Source organism: Manacus vitellinus, unplaced genomic scaffold, assembly GCF_001715985.3.
Source record: "Manacus vitellinus isolate BGI_N305 unplaced genomic scaffold, ASM171598v3 scaffold_2_pilon, whole genome shotgun sequence".
NCBI classification, from domain to species: domain Eukaryota; kingdom Metazoa; phylum Chordata; class Aves; order Passeriformes; family Pipridae; genus Manacus; species Manacus vitellinus.
The window spans coordinates 36,585,867-36,605,192 of NW_021940208.1; the positions used below are offsets into that span (position 1 = coordinate 36,585,867).

At 40.1% G+C, this 19,326-nt stretch overlaps 1 protein-coding gene across 3 annotated transcripts in view; it reads right to left on the bottom strand.

Annotated features, from left to right (window-relative positions):
• The window catches only part of KLF12 (Kruppel like factor 12), a 238,114-nt gene extending 219,077 nt beyond the window's left edge, over positions 1-19,037 (bottom strand). For all 3 annotated transcript variants that reach the window (XM_029960879.1, XM_029960878.1, XM_029960880.1), the window contains exon 1: positions 18,976-19,037. The gene's annotated coding sequence lies outside the window, so the exon portion shown is untranslated. The remainder of the gene's footprint in view (positions 1-18,975) is intronic.
• Between the last annotated feature and the right edge of the window lie 289 nt (positions 19,038-19,326).

Sequence of the window (19,326 nt, forward strand, 5' to 3'; positions counted from 1 at the left end):
ACATCTCACATCACTCACAGTTTGTACTGATAAAAATGAAGGTAGCACTTTTTGAAAAAGGGTAACTACTATCTCTCTTGCATTGACATTGAACTAAGTTTTACTCCTGCAAGTAAAAAGGTAAATGATGCAAAAGTAATAATTTCTTTGGTTGCCTCTCAGTACCTCCCAGATGTGGAAGGGTAATAACTCTCTCCAATTACTTACTTATGCAAGAACTTTTAAGGAGAACCATCTATAAGGAATGCTTCTCATTACCATCCTATGCTTATTTATAAACACACACACACCCCATTTCTCAATGTCTCAATATGAAGACTAATACCAGGAGCTGATGTTTCAAAAGCAGACCCACTTTTTCAGTTCCCAACTACAGATACTCTCTGGGTAAATTTTCAGGCTAACTTTACTATTTCAGTAAATGAGCTGAAACAACTCTGCACCTGTAGTCCTCATCCAGACTGTCTCAAGCCAATCTAACACAACCTTCAGTTTTAGTACCTTTATAACAACACTCATCTCCTCCAAGTATTATCATCAATATTTGAATAGGAGAAAAATAAACACTAATACCATTTCCAGATTCACGCAACCCATACCAGGGATGGAAAGGGAAAGCTCTTGCCTACACTCCCACACTTCCCAGTCTTTATCTTCCTCTGTATGCTATTGCATCATTAATTTACAGCAGAGATGACAAAGAGGAGCAACAGAAGTTAGTCACTGAGAAATCAATCTGGAGAAGGTTGTTGCCCAATTACCTGGTTAGATTTCAAATCCCAAACAAAATGGAGAGTATAACAAGGCCACAAAAAAGGAGAAAGAAATTATACACACAGAGGAAAGGGCAAGCAACAAGACAGAAGAAACTCCTAAGTCCTATGAAGAATATAAGTGCAAGCTAGAATCAGTATTTTCTTCTACATAATAAACTTGGACAAGATGAACAATGCTGAGTCCCTGTATTTTCCTGGGTTTGCACCATTTTTTTTCTTCCCATTGAAGTTACCTATTTTCTTACAGAAGGAAATGAAAGCATCAGTATGAATTTAGTTCCTTTGGTATCACCTGCATGATGTAAATGGAGCCCTCTATCTGTTGTGCTTCTATTACTGATGAGGAAACAAATTCAGATCAAATTGTCAAGTATTTAAAAGAAAAAAAAATTAATCTTTTTTTAACTTGAAGCCCACACAAAATGATAAACCATGAAAATCTGCAGGAAAGAAAGTGCGATTAAGTATCTAAGAAAAGAAGTTAGCAAAGAAGGCCCCCAGAGTATCTACAAACCACAGGATCTTTCACTATTATAAATCCAAACAATACGAAACTATGAAGGAATAACTTCAGTTTAGCCATAGTGACATTCAGTGCACACCAAAATAACACTCCCCGTGCAAACAGCTGCTAGTGACAGAACTGAAAGTCCACTATGCAACGTCCCTGCTGCTTGCAAATTAAAAAGTTTGACTTTTTGAAAGCACAGTTGGTGGCTGCTTGACATGCAGTGTTTTATTTTCTTTAATAGATACTCTATCTACTCTGTAAACAGTGAAAACTTCACTCTTTGAACTTTTAGTAAATCCAAGGTTAACACACTTTTTTTCCCTACGCCACAGTCTTTTGTCTATTTGTACAGTACCTCAGCTCCAGTTGAGATGAACCTCTGGTTCAGAGAGCTGTGCTCTCCAGATGCCACAAGGATAGAGCTTCTTCTGCTACCAAGCAGAAAGGGCAACAGAGTCAGGAAAGAGCCAGATGCCGTGTGGGTGCACAACTCTGGGCAAAGAGCTGCCCTTACACCCAAACAACACAGGTGTACCCCTGCAGAAGCACAGGCTCTTCAGCTGGGAATTAAAAAGCCCACCAATGCATATTTTCAATATTTCCCGTGCAGTGACACAGGTGGCACCCTGGCACTTCCACTGCAGCACCTGCAGTACTTCAAAACTTCTGAAAAGCACAACCTTATTCCCTCTTTCTCTGGTGTTAGGCAAGTGAACCTGGGTCTTGCTGTCCTTGCATGTTCTATGTTATTAGTTGTTATTCTCCTGAATAGCCTATTGGCAAGCGGGAACCCAACCAGTTCTCATATTCACTGTGAAGCTTCCAGATGCTGTGGTCTACTCTATCTCCCATCACCCCACTACCAAAAGCCATTCCTTTGGCCCTCCAGCAGCTCCCCTTTCTCACTTGCTCATCTCATTCCCCAGCTCTTCCCCTCTTTAGTTCAATTACTGATTAATTTCAGAAAAAAACCCAAAACACCTTTAGCTCAGTAAGAAGTAGATGCTTCCCCTCCTTTCTCTCCATTCCTACCTCCATCTCACCCCACCACACATAAATACTTATAATGCTGCAATTAGGACTAGATTCCTAAGTCTTATCCCCAAAAGCTCAACATTCTTAAGCTTGTGACTGCCGCTATGACTAAGTGAGGTGTACCAAGATGTATAAACTACCCCATGTGTTGCAATGTGATTTTCTTGACAACGTGTTCATTTGTACATTCTACAGTATTTCACAACACCTATAATGTTTCAGTTCAGAAAAGCTAGCCAAGCAAACACATTTCTCATTTTGCACAGACATGCTTCTGTAGTTTGCTAACTAAAGAGGATGTCTGGCAGTATCTCAGATTTGTAATCTTTTAAGAGTACATTAAAACTGGGGTTTTTTTCACTTGTCATTTGCCAAATGAGTCTTTCTCTCTTAAACCCAGTATTTGCCATTCTCTCAGTAACTTCAACATTTACCTATGCTTAGTCCAGTATATTGCTGTTCGGTGAGTGTATTTTCCAGCCATGCAGAACCCAGACCAAGTAAATCTGAAACATAAGTCCAGAATAATTAGCTCCTGTCAGTCAGTGAGAATGACTCTGTAGGCTTTGCCAATTTTGTCATAATTTCTCTTCCTCACCCTTTCCTTTCTCAGTGGAAGCCATTTGCCCGCTGGCTTTAACCTCACAGGCAGCAATAGCAGCTTGGTGACAAACTTACATTGGAAGACATGAACTGGCTCATTCTGATCTGAAGGAGTTGGCATCTCCACACTAATGTCTCTCATTTAGAATCACAGAGTGGCTTGGGTTGGAAGGGCCTTTGAAGATCAATTAGTTCCAACACCTCTACCATGGGCACGGATACCTTCCACTAAACCAGGTTGCTCAAAGCCCCATCCAGCCTGGTCTTGAACACTTCAAATAGTGATTTCAGCTTCAACATGAAAAACATCTTGTCATGGAGCTGAAAACAGAAGTCTCCATCTTTCCTCTAGCAGAAATACCTCTTTCTTTCATCATACTGAGCTACAGATAATACAAGTGCTCTGTCCAGAAAGCTTTAAAACCTTGTAGCTCTGATGCCTGGTAAGAGAACCTGCTGATAGTCAGATTCACCCACATTACAGGCTGAAGGTAAGAAAGAGATACTTCCTACTGGAATTGATATTTCTCTTTATCTGTAGCTATTGTCATCTCTCTCTTCTTTCATCACGTTACTCCCAGAAGCCAATACAACCTAGAATAAGAGCCAACATATCTGAGAACTGACACTGATGCTGCACTGGAGCTGCTTTGGAGCTGCCACAAAGCTGAGAGGTGCTCTCAACCTCCAGTGTTATACAAGCAACAGCTAAATACGTTTCACACAGCTATTCCTAAAACCTACCTATACTTGGTAGAAACAAAAAGGAGTCTAAAACTGAAAACAGTATCAATATTCTGCCAGAAAAACAGCAAACATAATACTCCCTTGATGTTTCTACAGGACTGAGTTTTCGCAACTACCAATTTACTGGTGACACCCCAAAAAATCAGAATAAAACTAGAAAAGAGCAATAGGTCTAAGGGTGTATTCTTTCCCAGCTTCTCCCTTAGAGGCTGCACACCTTAATTATATGGCTACTATTCTAATCACTTAATGTGAGTGATATTCAGAAGACACTCATCATATTATAAAATTAAAAACCTTTCATACTGCCATATCATACGTTTTCATCTTCTATTTTTGTACTCTGAGAATTCTCTATACACCTTCACTGCAGTTATTGCTTTGTCCTTTTAAGTTTAAGTAACTTAGGGACTTCTCTCCATATTCTGTGGAGGCATTTATCTTACAAACAATCCTGCAGTACGAAATTCAGTTTTTCTTGGCACAATGGCTTCACACAAAACCAATTCTAAATTTAGCAGGACTCTTGTGCTGTAAATCCTTGTTCCCATCTTGACTGACTGTGTAGTAATCCACACAGTTTATCTGGTTACACAAAGAACTACAGTTCATTTTATATAATTATCTTTTTATTAGTACTTGTGTTTGGCATCCTAAACCATCGTACTCAATTTTTGAAGCATACTCACAATCCTCAATGAATGACTGTACACAAGTTGCCAACAACAGGAGTCTCCATCTGAGATTCTGAAGCATTGCCATTTTCCACTCCATCTTTTCTGCATATGAACCTTCTCTTTCCACAGAGAAGGTTCCTCTGCCACTGTAATCCACAGTCATTGCATGTCGCAAGTCAAGAGCAAGCTGCCCTCACCTGCTAGAACCAGTCAGTGAAAAACAATACAGCTGAATACTTCCTTAGCATCCACAAACATCTTTGTAACCTTCAGGATGTTAGGCATGATTTACAGAAGCATTAGGCAAAGCATTTCCCCTTAGTTAAACTGGCTTGATGAGAACAGTAGCATCGCTTAGCCCATGCACTGAAGGCTTCTGTGGTCTCCTATTTGTTCTTAATGTTAAATCCCACAAGACATACAGCCCACAGATTTAGCTGCCTTATCTGTGACACAGGTTTCAGCAATCATTGCTTGCCTACACTACCAGTGCCTCTGGATATTGAGGATCTGATCCCTGATCTGTGCAGCTGCCTGCCTGCATCCCACCTCCTACTTCCAGTATAAAATCCTCCTGCAACCCCAGATGAAGGCAGACTTAGGTTTATCCCGCCTTAATAAACATAGCCACATAAGGCCACCTTAGGCAGCTCACCATAAACACCTTTACAATCACCAAGCAAAGTGCAGTTCTTAAGCAGTAGTGATATTTTGCATAAAACATGAAAGATATGTTGGGGGAAAAGAATCCAACAACTTGATACACAGCCTTATCCAGATCTAAAACAGCAGTACAGACTTGAATGTTCACATTCTTTCAAAGTACGTCATTTTTTCAACCTAATACATCATACCTTCTTAAAAGCTGTGCCTTGCTACCTCCTCACGGCCATGAATCAACTAGCATGACAACCAGCAGACAAACACACATGGCTTTTCTGCAGGAAAATCCAAGATCTCATCTCATCTCTGCTCTGGAGGTGTTCTCCTCTGGATTAAGAACACAGGGGATATAAAGCTGTCACACTCCTAACTTTGGGAATGGCTAGAGGTGCTTTCCTGCCTCCAACCACCTGATCTGCTCCTGCGCAGCCGCAGTTATTTTGGGGGATGAACTGGGAAAATAACACAAAAATAAATGAGAAAAACCAAAACAGAGCAGTTTCTTTATCCAACTCAGTCCGCTGACAGCAGAAGCTGTGTGAGTGACAGAGGGACAGGCACCACAGGAGATGGGTGGCAACAGGGACCACATAAGCCAGCACTGACACTAAGAGAAGCACCAATAAAACCACATCCAACAGCATTTTGGTGAGATTGACTGAACCAAGACCTGTTCCTCATTAATGAGTGCACAGAAGCAATCTCTCTCCACCCTTTATACAACCCAGCACCCACAGCATGTATGCAACACTTGTGCTGTATGTTTTTTCTCCCATATTGATGCCCCTTTCCACCCCCCAGCATGAATCTTAACACCAGCTTCAGGATAACCATGCTCCAGGGATAAAGGAGCTTTCGTTTCGAAACACTTAATGAGCCCAAAAAGATCAAATTATGATCAGCAGTCTTTAAAAATAAGACTATATGAAAATTCCTATACAATAAAAATAAGCTACCCGGTAAATGGAAATTACTTAGGCTTATCACACAGTCACTTACATGAATGTAACAAAGAGCATTCAAACCACCCTCCAGGGAGTTTAAAAATGTTTACAATACATGAATGATGATTTATAGTGTCTGAACCTCACCAACAAGAAAGCATTCCAGGTCACAGTCCATCAGCTATATGAGGGAGGCACCAAAGCTCTGACTTTCAAGAGCATCAATTTGTTGACTCTAGTGCGAGTTATTTAACACAGGTGACACTGGAGCCAGGGATCCCAGTTCAGTACCCCTTTTCCAGCAAAACTCACATTCTCTCTAGTCCTCCAGCATTCAGAATTGGCTATTACACCGAGAAGCACAGAAACCCAGAACTACTATAAATATCATTTATAATGGACTTCATAAAGTGACTTTCAACACGGACTGAACTCTTTGGAGATATTAATTTAAAAGTCTGAACCAACAGTTTAGGATTTCCTCTAAGCTGCAGCTTTCTCAAGTCAATATTTGTAAATCATGTTTCATGTTTCCAAGGAAACCAAATGGGTAATACCTCTTGCAAACAACCTCCTTCAATACACTTTTCACGGCTACAAGACTCACAGAAGTTATTAGCAGCCTGACAAAGGAAAGAAGTTACACTTTGCCTTATGTGTCATCAGCATGCAGAGGGAACTGAAGTAATGTATGTAACAAGCATCTACAGAAATCCCTGTGGTCCTCGCCATCTAAAGCATGTGTCTAATAACCCCTGTATTTCCCAACTTTTCTATGTATTTTTCCCAATGGTAGATCTAAAAATGTCCAGGGTAAACAGCATTACATTCGTTTTGCACGTGCAAAAATGAGGCACTTCTGAAATGACTTCCAAATTATTAGCCAGTACACCACCTATGGTGAATATTGCACGCCCTCTCCAAAAACGTATTATGCATCTCATAGTAAAGTTCAAATATTAATGAAGATAGAGACCGAACAGAGTAGCATGTTATAACAGAATGCTGCTTACTTGATTTTTCCAACTATTTTTTTATTTGACAGATATTTAAATCAACTTAAGGCATGACTGCTCACTGCATCCTGCAGACGAAGTAAATGGTGAGGAGCACAAAATATACTGTAAGTAATTTTGTTGATGGGATCTTCGGAAGAAGCAAGATAATCAGGAAAACAGCAATGATATAACATCTCTATCTGAAGAATAAAGGCGGGAAAAGTCTTAAGTAGAAATAACAAATTTATGAATTCCACTTTGATAAATGTGAAGACTTATAAACAAAATGCCTGTAACCATATTTTTGTGCTCTTGCACACTGAAGACAGATCAAAGCAACACAGAAATTCATTTTCCTGTCTGTTAGAAGTTCTGTAAGACTTGTTTCCAAAAAGCTGGGTAATGTGTTTTTAAATAGTACACTTGAAGAGCATTACGCATCCAAACATTCTTGCTGAAAAACAAAGATTCTAAAGTTTCACCAGAAGAATACCGATTAGAAAAATCCACATCATATCCTCACATCAGCTCACATCCACCTGCAAGACACCCTTGGCAACTGCTTAATACACAAATTATACACAAGTTCCTCAAGATGCTGCATTTTGCTCACTCAGAGAAACAACAGTGGGTAAGACTTGGATGCTCTATTGTGGCTCATAGTAACAACAGAACCATCCGCCCTTCAAGAAAGCATCATAACCTCCTCCTAATATAATACGCATCAAGCAGAACTCAGGGACTTCGACTATAAAAATTTACTGCATCGAGCACAAATCTGCAACTTTCAAAGATCCATATTTAAGAACAGCACATGAAATAAACCTGAACTTTCGAAGGAGCAGCCAGGAGGCATTTGACATTACAACAGCAGATTGTTCTAACAACAAAAATCAATCCATTGCAACAGAATCACTTTACACAACGTATCAGGCATCACATTAGCTACATAAACATCCTTCATGAGCAGCGAAAACCAATTTTTATCTTGCAATATGTCTCAAAGTTGTCCGAAGAATAAGAAATGTCATTCCAGGGCTGATGACTGAGATACTAGCAATGAACAAGATCTTCAGTAGATAATGACCAGGGCTGCAATAAGAGAAATCTATGTTGAGCAGAAAGTATATTCAGCAGCAAGTAGTTTTCAAAAGACCTCAAATCAACACAAAGCAACAACAGGCTTTTTTTTTTGCCACCATTTACTCTTGAAACACACACCTTTACTTTTCTTGGACCATTTGTGTTCTCCCCACAACCCCTTAATTTAGTAGTTTCTCTCCCCTGCCTCCTGTCTTCATCCCAGAGAAGGGCGACTCAGAGAGAGTCCAACAGCACAACTGGGAAACAGATGCAAAAGAAAAGAAATACTCTCCCAAGATCCTGGAGGCAGAACAAACACAAGGACACATAAAGGCAGCCCCCATCTACAGTGCAAGGAGAGTAGAAGACCCCAGGGACCCTCCAGCTAGATTGCATCTGAAATCATGGTCACCTCACATCTCAGATGTCCCACTTACAGAAGAGAAGGACACAAAAGGCACCTGACAGCCTGACCTAAATCAAAGAAATGGAGTTGCTTTCCATATGGCAACTTGTGAAGTACCATAAGCTTATCCAAAGGTAATACAAAACACCAGCACCAAGACATGAAACACAGCTCCAGCTGCCCATGGCACCGACCCAGAAACCAAGGGGTTACTGCTCCACCACACTGTTTGAAGAAACTGCTGCAATAAATTCTCAGCAGAAATTCAAGGCTCCAGAGACCTATAACACGCTATGTCATCTCCAACATGAAAACATAAATTAAGTGATGACTGGTTTTTACATTTCAAATTGTGTGCAAAATTTTTTAATTTTGCATTAAAAAATTAAAAACTTAGAAGTAAAAAAGGATAAAAAGGCTAGCAGTCATTGCATGGACAAAGCAGAAGGAACATTACTGGTGAAGAACAAAAACAGCACCTAAAAATTTCACTTGAGTAAAAAATTAAAATCAGTACTAGCCTTCACAGAGGAAGGATTTTAAGCTAATGATCACAAATGCTTTAAGCTCACATTTCTTCTTTGCCATGCAAAGCCCTGTACTCAGATGACAAAGTTCAAAAGCTCCATACAGACATGTTCACAAGCCTTGCACACCACCATGAGATAGTATGAGGTTATTTCTTCATAAACTGATGGTTCCTAAAGAACATAAAAATCATTAACAGTAGCAAGCTCAATGGAGGAAAGCCCAAGCACCCCACTGGAAGTCTCGACCAGGACACTGCAGTGTGTACTGGAGAACAGTCTGTCAGGAAGAGGAACCAGAGCAAATGCTGGGACTAACAAGTGACCAAAAGCCAACTGGATCTTATAAGGGTGCTATTTTTCCCCACAGGCCAATTAGTTTTGCAGTAGTAACGCATGAGGTGCGTGTAAAATTAGCTTTATAACATATTTATATCGTTTAAAACACAGGTAAGTAAACACCCATTTCTACTTCTCTCAAGAGCATAAAGAGATATTTTTTCAAAGAGTCTCCACCATGGCTGGATGTATTTCTCTTTACCTGATTCACTTTGCTCTCAGGCAGCTTGAAACACTAATAAAACCTCTCCTCTGACCACCACTTTTCAGTTTTCTGACTTGCTGCACAGGGTTGGATTGCACAATGGTCCTTTTTCCCAGCCCTGATCCTTCTCACAGGATCTGCACTGGTTACGTCAATTTGCAAAAAGAAAGCAACGTAGCCAACAAATGTCCTTCTCCCTCTTTGAGAAGGAAGTGAATTACATTTCCAATTGTACTATTTTCTGATAACTCTGCATCCTACATCATTTTGCCTGGTTCCATGACAAATAAAAGTAGAAATGGAGTCATCACACTGAACAAAACTACATAATGAAAAAGCTGGCAAACAAAATCTTGCTTTTGTCTTACATTGCCATTTCAAGAAGTTAGGTAGAGAAAAAAAAGGAGAAAAGCCCATTTTTAGTTTGGTTTCTCTATAAAATAAATTTACCTATGATCACAGTTTTAAAGTCAGAAGATGCAGAAATTAAGTTTTATTTACATAATTATATCTCCTTGAAAAGACTGAGGAAATACAGGAGTATATACCTAAGCATTGAAAAAGTCTCCAGAAAGGATAAAATAACTACAGTGAAGAGTTCCAGTTTGAGTACCAGAAGGACTTCAGTGATAAGATTACTTTGAAAGAGCAAAACTTCCCCAAGTTGAACAGAGCTCAGCAAAATTGCTTAGTATTTTTACTCACTCTTTTAAAACTGGTATGATTAATAAGCAGCAGTGGGGGGTAGGGAGGAATGGAGTATCCAAATAACAGCATTATTAAATTTGAAATGATCCTGAGTGGGGGAAAAAAAAAAAAGAGTAAGAGACTAGAAGGTCTGAGAAGTGCAGCACAAGGTAAGTCTACCAAACACTGAGCCTGGGTGCTCCTGCTCAGCTGGTACCTTTAACCAATGAAGGTTTAACCATCCTATTTCACACTTTAGACAATACATTGAATAGACACATCCAAAAAGGCACCTGAGAACTGGGCTGTCAGTGTCACCAGCTGAGAATAAGTGAAATATTTGAAAAAGTTATCTTCACTGGCATTTTCACAAAACAAGAATAGTTGCCTACTCCTATTTTTTGTCAAATGTTTAACACTCCTAGAAGGATTAGCCTAACCAATGCTGTTCTAAAACCTGTCTGGTGAAGAAATGGCTTTTTTCTGTAACATTATTGAAAAATTCTGACTCTTATTTAAATTATTCAACAAAATAACATCTGAAATTATGAAACCAATTTACATTCCTTCTTTCACCAATGCTGAAGCAGTATGCATTTGCTGCTGAAGTTTCAAAGAAACTAACCCAAAAAAAACCACAGACCAAACAAAACTGAAACTCAAGCTAATCAATAAGCAGGTACAGAGTATCTTCTTTCTCACACCTTATTCAACCACCACAGATCAACTACTAGCTCATTCAGAACTTGAAAAATCTACCATGAGCAAAAGAAACTAGGTAAATGTGTTTTTATTTTCCAGTCTTTTACTATAAACAATATGCTGAAGGGTGATACCTACTAGTTCTAAATACTAAATACTCTCAAGGGTATTTTTAACAGAAATTGTGTTTTTCTTAACAGCTAAGTTTATTTTTCCTTTATTCAATATAAAAGTTAGTTTTAAACACTAATACATTTTAATAAGATTTTTAAAGTAACCTGGCACATCAGAAAGGAATCAAATTATTATCAAAAATTATTTTAATGATGTATTCCATGGTTTATATGAATTCCAATTTCTAACTTAGTTGACAAAGTTAATTATAAAGATGAACCACCTAGTAAACCAGAAACACAGTCATACTGTAATATTAAACATTCCAAAATTCAAACACGGTAAACAAATATTAACTCCACAAATTTTTTAAATATATAGGTATGCATACAATGTGTGCTCTCAGGTAAAAAATTTGAGTATATCTGCATAAAGACTATTTCGCCTATTGTGTACCAGTACACTAAACATCACTTGCCCAACAGACGGCACTGGGAATGGAAAGTCAGTAAAAACTGCAGAAACCAAGCAAGATTTAAACTGATTGTTTAAATCGAGTTTTCCTGCCCACTACTTTAAAGTCAAAACTATTTAAATCAATTCACCGTCTTTAGCAGCTGCAAATTAAAACACTGTTCAATTATGCATATTCTAAAAATGAAGACAGAGAAGGAATTGACAAGAGACGTGTTGACCACTCATTTAAGAGACAGAAGTATAACAAGGTTAAGTGGCTAGAAGCCAAATATATGGATAAATTCAGGGAAGAAAGAAAGCATAGAGATTAGAGTAATTATAACCACTGGAACAGCTTACCAAAGATGACAGTTGATTCCCCACTGCGTAAAGTTTTTTATGTTACAACCATCTACTCACAAAATGCTCCAGTTCCAAAAGACCATGCATGGTTTGTGCAGGACAAGGTGATACTCTACTGATGGTATTATTTAAATTTAATTAGATGATCATAATGGTCTTCTCTGATCTACAAATCAATGAGACTACAATTTGATCCCATGTTGAGATGTTATAATACATATCATATTTCTTTTCACTTCACTAAGTCCTGCCTCCAGTGAGTGTAACTTCATTCATGTCGACCTGTCCACCACCAACTAAGACTTTGAACATCTGCGGCTAAATTCAGACTTGCTCATCCAGGCAGAAATCCTTAAAAATCTTTGCAACTTACATATTGGTTAAATGTGGCTTTGTGGCTTTGCTTCTTCTATGGCACTTGCAGCACTGTAAAGATGCTTTTACAACACAATTCCTGTATTTGACAGAGTTGCCAAACCTCAAGCTTCAAAAGAGCTGCGGTCTGGTCGTTCAACTTTTAAACTGAAAACACTATAATGTCTGACAAACACTGACTGGAATTACTGTTTTAGATCATATCAAATGATTGCCATAGGATGTGTCTCATTTCTGTTCCCTTATATAAGAATTACTAGTACAGATTCTTTGAGATAGATTAGAATTTTTGAGTTTGCTGAATTAGTTTTAACACTGTATAACACGAGAATATTTCCACTGATTATTTTCATATTTCTAATACATGACCAATACAAAAAGACCTCTCACACTACCCTAACATTTCTATTTTTGATATCACAGCAATATCCAAGGAGTAAGATGGGACATGGGAGTGACCCTGGCTCACTCTGGATCTCCTGAAAGACACTACAGCACCCACAACCAAATGCAGAGGAGCACTCTCACCCCATCTTCCCTGCTCTCCGTCAGGCAGAAGCCACCATGGAAAGTCATGCTCTCAGAAAGGCAGCCCTGCTCAATGGGCTTGCCAGTTAGGTGCTGAACAACTGAGAAAATAGCCCTCATGCAAAGCAAGTAGCAATTTTAGCATATATATATATATATATATGTCTGTGCTCAGCAATTCAGTGCATTACACAGCAACCGGTGAAGAATGAATTGGATATTGCCCCTACTATGGGAGAAACCCTTAAGGCCATACAGCAGGTGAAAATCAGCAAGGCAGTTGGGGTTGATGGAATTCCACCTGAAGTCTGGAAGCGTAGGGGTCAAGCACTCCATGCTAAATTTCATGAGTGTGTGGTGTGCTCTTGGGAACTAGGCGAGCTACCATCAGACCTTCGTGATGCAGTCATCATCACTTTGTATAAGAAGAAAAGAGTTAAATCAGACTGTTCAAATTACCATGGTATTACTCTGGTCTCCATTGCTGGCAAAATCCTGGCAAGAATACTCTTGAACAGACTAATACCCGCTATAGCAGAAGAACTACCTGAAAGCCAATGTGGTTTCAGAGCCAACAGGAGTACCACAGACATGGTATTTGTTCTCAGACAACTGCAAGAGAAGTGTAGGGAACAGAATAAAGGTCTCTATGTAACCTTTGTTGATCTCACCAAGGCTTTTGATACTGTGAGCAGAAAAGGTCTGTGGCAGATTTTGGAATGATAAGGATGTCCCTCCAAGTTCCTTAAAATGATCATCATACTTCATGAGGATCAGCACGGCCAAGTCAGATATGGCAATGCACTTTCTGATAACCAATGGTGTGAAACAAGGCTGCGTTCTTGCACCAACCCTATTCACAACCTTCTTCAGCATGATGCTCCAAAGGGCCATGGCAGACCTTGATGATCAGGATGGTATCTACATTCGATACCGTACTGATGGAAGCCTTTTCAACCTAAGGCGACTGAAGGCCCACACTAAGACCTTAAATCATCTTGTCCAGGAAGCTGCTTTACGCTGACAACGACGCCCTCGTTGCCCACACAGAAGCAGTTCTGCAGCATTTAACATCCTGCTTTGCTGAAGCTCCTGAGTTTCCTGGGCTGGAAGTCAGCTTAAAGAAGACAGAAGTTTTCTATCAACCTGCACCTCAGGAAGTCTTCCATCATTCCCATACCACCATTGGCAAATCAGAGCTCAAATCTGTCCAGTAGTTCAACTACCTAGGTAGCCTCATCTCTTCGGACGGTAAGATTGACAGAGAGATAGGTTAGCAAAGGCATATAGTGCCTTTGGAAAACTCCACAAAAGAGTCTGGTGAAATAAACACCTGAAATAAAGCACAAAGATCAGTGTTTACAGAGCCATAGTGCTGTCTACTCTCTTATATGGGTCAGAATCAAGAGTCATCGACCGCCACAACCTGCGACTCCTAGAACGCTTCCATCAACGCTGTCTCCATACAATCCTAAACATCCACTGGTCAGATCATGTAACCAATACAACTGTTCTTGAACAAGCAGCAGTCACAAGTATTGAGGCCATGTTGCTGAGAACACAGCTGTGATGGGCAGGACACGTCTCAAGGATGAAGGACCACTGCCTCCTTAAGATCTTGCTTTATGGTGAACTTGCCACCGGCTGCTGCACGAGAGGAGTCCTGAAGAGAAGATAAAAGGACACCCTGAAACAACATCTCAGCCTTGGCCACACTGATCAACATAACTGGTCTATTCTGACCTCCAACCGGGAGACCTGGAGACACACCATCTATAACGCTGCTAATGCCTTTGAGAAAGCACGCAGGATCACCCTTGAGGAGAAAAGGCAATGCAGAAAGAATCGTGCCTTGCAGAATATACCACCTAAGGAGTCTTTCTGCTGTGCCTTTTGTAATCGGACATGCCTGTCTCGTGTTGGCCATTTTAGCCACCAGCATGCTTGTAGCAAATAGGGGTAGAGTCCTTCCCAAATCTTCATTCACGAAGCCTAGCCACGATATATATGTAATCTATAAAGGCTTCTTCAGTCAGATGGATTGAAAACACAATTGTACAAGTAGAAACATTGTTAAGAAAAATCAGAGGTGGGAAGTAGGTAAAGTTGCTATACTTTTCATAAGAAGAAGGCATCTTTAAAATAATCCAGGAGCCAGAAAATGTGTCTGAAAATAAAAATTAAAGAAGCTTTTTAATGACAAAGTTATCAACAGAAGAGTTACAGCAAGAGGAAGAGAACAGCACTCCTTGCCCAAAGAAGGGCAGGGTAGCACTGCTGGCAAGAGGCAGAAGACAACACAATAGCTAAACACACAGGGATGAGAACTGATGGATGGGAACATGCAACATCAACTGCAGTCAGAATTCATCACAAGAAGAAACTTCCTTCTTTTACTCCAATTCCTAGTTTTTTCTTTCTGTTTAAGGCAAGAAAAAAGATGCGTCCATGAAAGCCACACATAGGTGGAACTTCAGTACTACTTGGAGAGGGATCTGAAGATACAGGTATATTTCAGGCCATGCCCCCAAGAGGACTTAGGTACTAAACCACTAAGCTCCTGGTGCTGCCCCTGCTGTAGGAAATCATAGCCTGCCTACTGTGGCCTTGCTAGGGCTACCTGCTTCTGCAATACATGGGCTAAGCTAAACACCAAATAACAAAAACCACAAGAAGAACCAACAGAAACTGCTATTCCTTCCTCACCACACCAAATCCTGCAGGGTCACTAGTGTTTCTCCCAGGATTTCAGCACTGCAGATGTCCTCTCACTTATTTTTTAACAAGTACAGTGCATGCATCCACGTGTGAGCCAAACATCTGAGACTTTCTCTACTGTCAGCCAACGGAGAGATTTTATGATGGTGTTTGGACCATGAGAATGATTCTAGCGTCATGATTTTTAGCACACACTTCTGAGGCAAGGGTGAGCTAAGCTCTGCTTTTTGGAAAAGTAACATATTTTATTCAAGCTATCCATGAGAACTGACTTAGGCAAATGTCTTGTGATTGCTATGCAGAGTCAAGCCTCCCACCCCTGTCTATCCCCCACAGTTCTTCAGTATTGCAATGCAAAAGAAATATTGTCTTCCTAAATCCATCAACAACTGAAACCTAAAGGAGAGCACATCTCCAGCAAGCACAAAATAAATACAGTTTGGATACTGGCTGGAATGCAAAGCAGAGAAAGTGTACTAAATCTCATGGTATTTTTCAATTTGTGCTATGTTCATATTTAGTTGTTTGATTCTGACTATTGTAAACTTTATCCCAATAAAGTCGGAATCAAAAATTACAAATGTATCACCTTCTCAAAATGAAAGGTCCATAATTATTAATATATATTCTTAGATAAATGTCGAAGACATTTTAGCCAAGTGTTCATTTAGCTGAATATAGATCTCAAAAGTAAAAGTGAAAACAGTAATGTTTTCTGAAATAGCAGCCTCCAAATCTGCCTCCTAACTAAACGAACTTTGCACGCTCTCAGTTTCAAAAGTGGAAAAATAACCCAGTTAGCTCATTTTTTCCTTTTAAAATTTTGTAGGGCACCATCTACACAAAAGATTTCCTTGGTTAGACGGAACAAGTGAAAAAATTAAGTCACCTGGTAACTGTTACCAATTTATAGAAACTGGAAAGGAATTTTTTTATCTACCTTTTTTTTTTTCTTAAGAGAAATCATTTCCCATTTGCAATTTTCTTGCAACTGAAAGATTCACTGAAAAAGGAACTGGAAGAGCTCCAACTACTCTCCAACACTTTAAAAGATTTTGAAGTGTCATCAATCACAGCTCTTTACATGCTCTTCTAGAGCACTGCCAACCCATACTTGAAGTCTAACTCAAAACTGTTTCATGCCAGCACTACAGACTCAAAATAAAGACAGATTAAAAAAAAATATTTCTATATTATTCTGATTTTAAGTCAAGTCCTGCTCAGATTCCTGTCAAACGGGAATCTACATGGTAGTCACAGCCACTATCTTTCTTTTTTTCTAGAAAGAACTGGCAACTGATACCATTAATCCTAAATATCTCAGTGACTACCTCAGATGTCGTGTTATGACATCTGCTATAAAAGGTCTCTTCAATTTTTAGCAGACCATCTAAAAATGCTGGTACCATGGGCGGGGTGGTAAATAACATACATGGTAAATAACAGTCACAGTTACTCTTTGAACTTCTAATACTGCATTATTCCAGTTAACAAATTTCAATCATTTCAACCGAAATGCTCAGTGACTGCTTCTGCAAAGTTTGATTCGAAAGTTTCTGAGAGCACATCAGTCAATTCTGACAATTTTTGTAGTGCAGAAAAAGAAAAAAATTCAGTGGATTTTTTTTTTTTTTTTTTTTTTTTTTTTAGATTTTCCCTCAGGGATCCACAGACAGAAACTGCTGGGGATAGATGGCTGCCTTTATCCATGTCAATCACAGCCTGCCAAGACTTGACCAAAGTGTATGAGAATTACGGTTCACCCATGCTCAGGAAGGCTTCCAGAGCTCACTAGTAGCATCTCCACTAACAAACCTTAACATATTTCCAGCTGGCCTGAGCTCTCTGCACACACCCCCACGTGGTCTGCCAGCACCCCTATGCTTCCCGTGCTACCATCAGAACAGAGATGCATTACTACGACTAGAAAAGCCCTTCTTGGCCAAGGTAAAGAAAAAGAAATTATTTAGGCTGCCAGTGAGAGGATCAGCGTTAGCATGCATAACCTTGTGCTCTTTGCTGCTCTGATCACTGGACACCACTTCACAATAAAAAGGTCACTGCTTACCACCTTACAGAGCGGGTATTGAAGTGCTCGTCCCAGGTGACATATGACACAAACAAGACTAGAACTCAGGTCTCCCAACACGATACATCATCTGATTAATTATCCCCTTCAAAGTGCTGATGTCCAAGGTCATGCATTTGATTGTTCTATGTTTAAACAACGAGAACACACTCGCCCCACAGCCAGGCCAGGAACAAAGCTAGCGATTTTTGAGTCCCATCATTACTCTACTATGTAGCAAATACCACGCCAGCCATTAGCAAAGAGCTCTGCCTCATTCCCGTCCTGGAGGCTGGTTCACAGAGAGGACAAAAGCTTGCTACTGCTAACCAGACATTCCTTAACTCAAGTGGTGCTGGTCTGTGCTGCAACTCTAAAGCCTGTCAACACCAGCACTGCCAGCCATCCACAAAAGGATAAACATCACTGCATACGAGGGCATTGTTTCAAGAAATACAAATAAAATAAGAAAAAAAAACCAACAAACAAACAAACAAAAATCCTATGAACAAATAAACCAGATTTTTTTTTAAAAGCACAGACATTATTAGGATTGCATTCAGACGGTAAGAAATATAAGCGTTCAACAGTCTTAGCAGACTTTATTCAGTATCACAGAATATCCTGAGTTGGAAGGGACCCACAAGGATTATTGAGTACCAATTCTTAACCTTGCAGAGGACCACCCCCAAGAGACACGATGTGCCCGAGAGTATTATCCAAACGCTTCTTGAACACTGTCAGCCTTGGTGCTGCGACCACTTCCCTGGGGAGCCTGTTCCAGTGTCCATACACCCTCTGGGTAAAGAACCTTTTTCTGATATCCAAACTAAAACTCCCCTGACACAAATTCAGGCCATTACCTCGGGTCACTGGTCACCACAGAGATCAGTGCCTGCTCCTCCTCTTCCCCTCACAAGGAAGTTGCAGACTGCAATGAGGTCTCCTCTCAGTCTCCTCTTCTCCAGGCTGAACAGACCAATTGATCTCAGCCACTCCTCATACAGCTTCCCATCAAGGCCCTTCACCATCCTCATTGCCCTCCTTTAGACACTCACTAATACCTTAATACCTTCCGTATATTGTGGCACCCAAAACTGCACACAATATTCAAGGTGAGGCCACACCAGTGCAGAGCAGAGTGGGACAATCCCCTCCCTCGACCAGCTGGTGATGCTTTGCCATCTGATGCCCCCCCAGGACACGACTGGCCCTCCTGGTTGCCAGGGCACTGCTGACTCAGATTTAACTTGCCATCGCCAGGACCCCTAGGTCTCCCTTTCCGCAAAACTGCTCTCTAGAATCTCATTCCCCAGTCTGTAAGAAAATCCAGGGCTGCCCCACCCCAGGTGCAGAATCTGGCACTTTCCCTTGTTGAACTTCATATGGTTGGTGATTGCCCAGTCCTCTGATCTGTCGAGGTCTCCCTGCAGTATCACTGAATACGTACCTTTAATACTCTTTAATCATGGCATCTCCCTTGATCCTGACATACACAGGTTTTGAATCCTTGTGATTTTACTGAACTTTAAAAAAAAAGTAATAAAAAATATAAGCAAGTCAACATCAGATAAGTCCCACCCTTGTACCTGCAGCTAAAGGGACTCTTCTGACACAAGAGCTGACGTGTACAGATGTTGAGTGGAAGAAGAAACAGACAGTATGAAGCATACAGTCCCTGAATGTATCTCACATGATTTGATTCACTCCCAAGTTTTACCATATATTTCAGTTGAGAAACACTGAGATGGTTGATGCCATCATCCCACCCCAAAAAAGCAGAAAATGACAGAAACAGCTA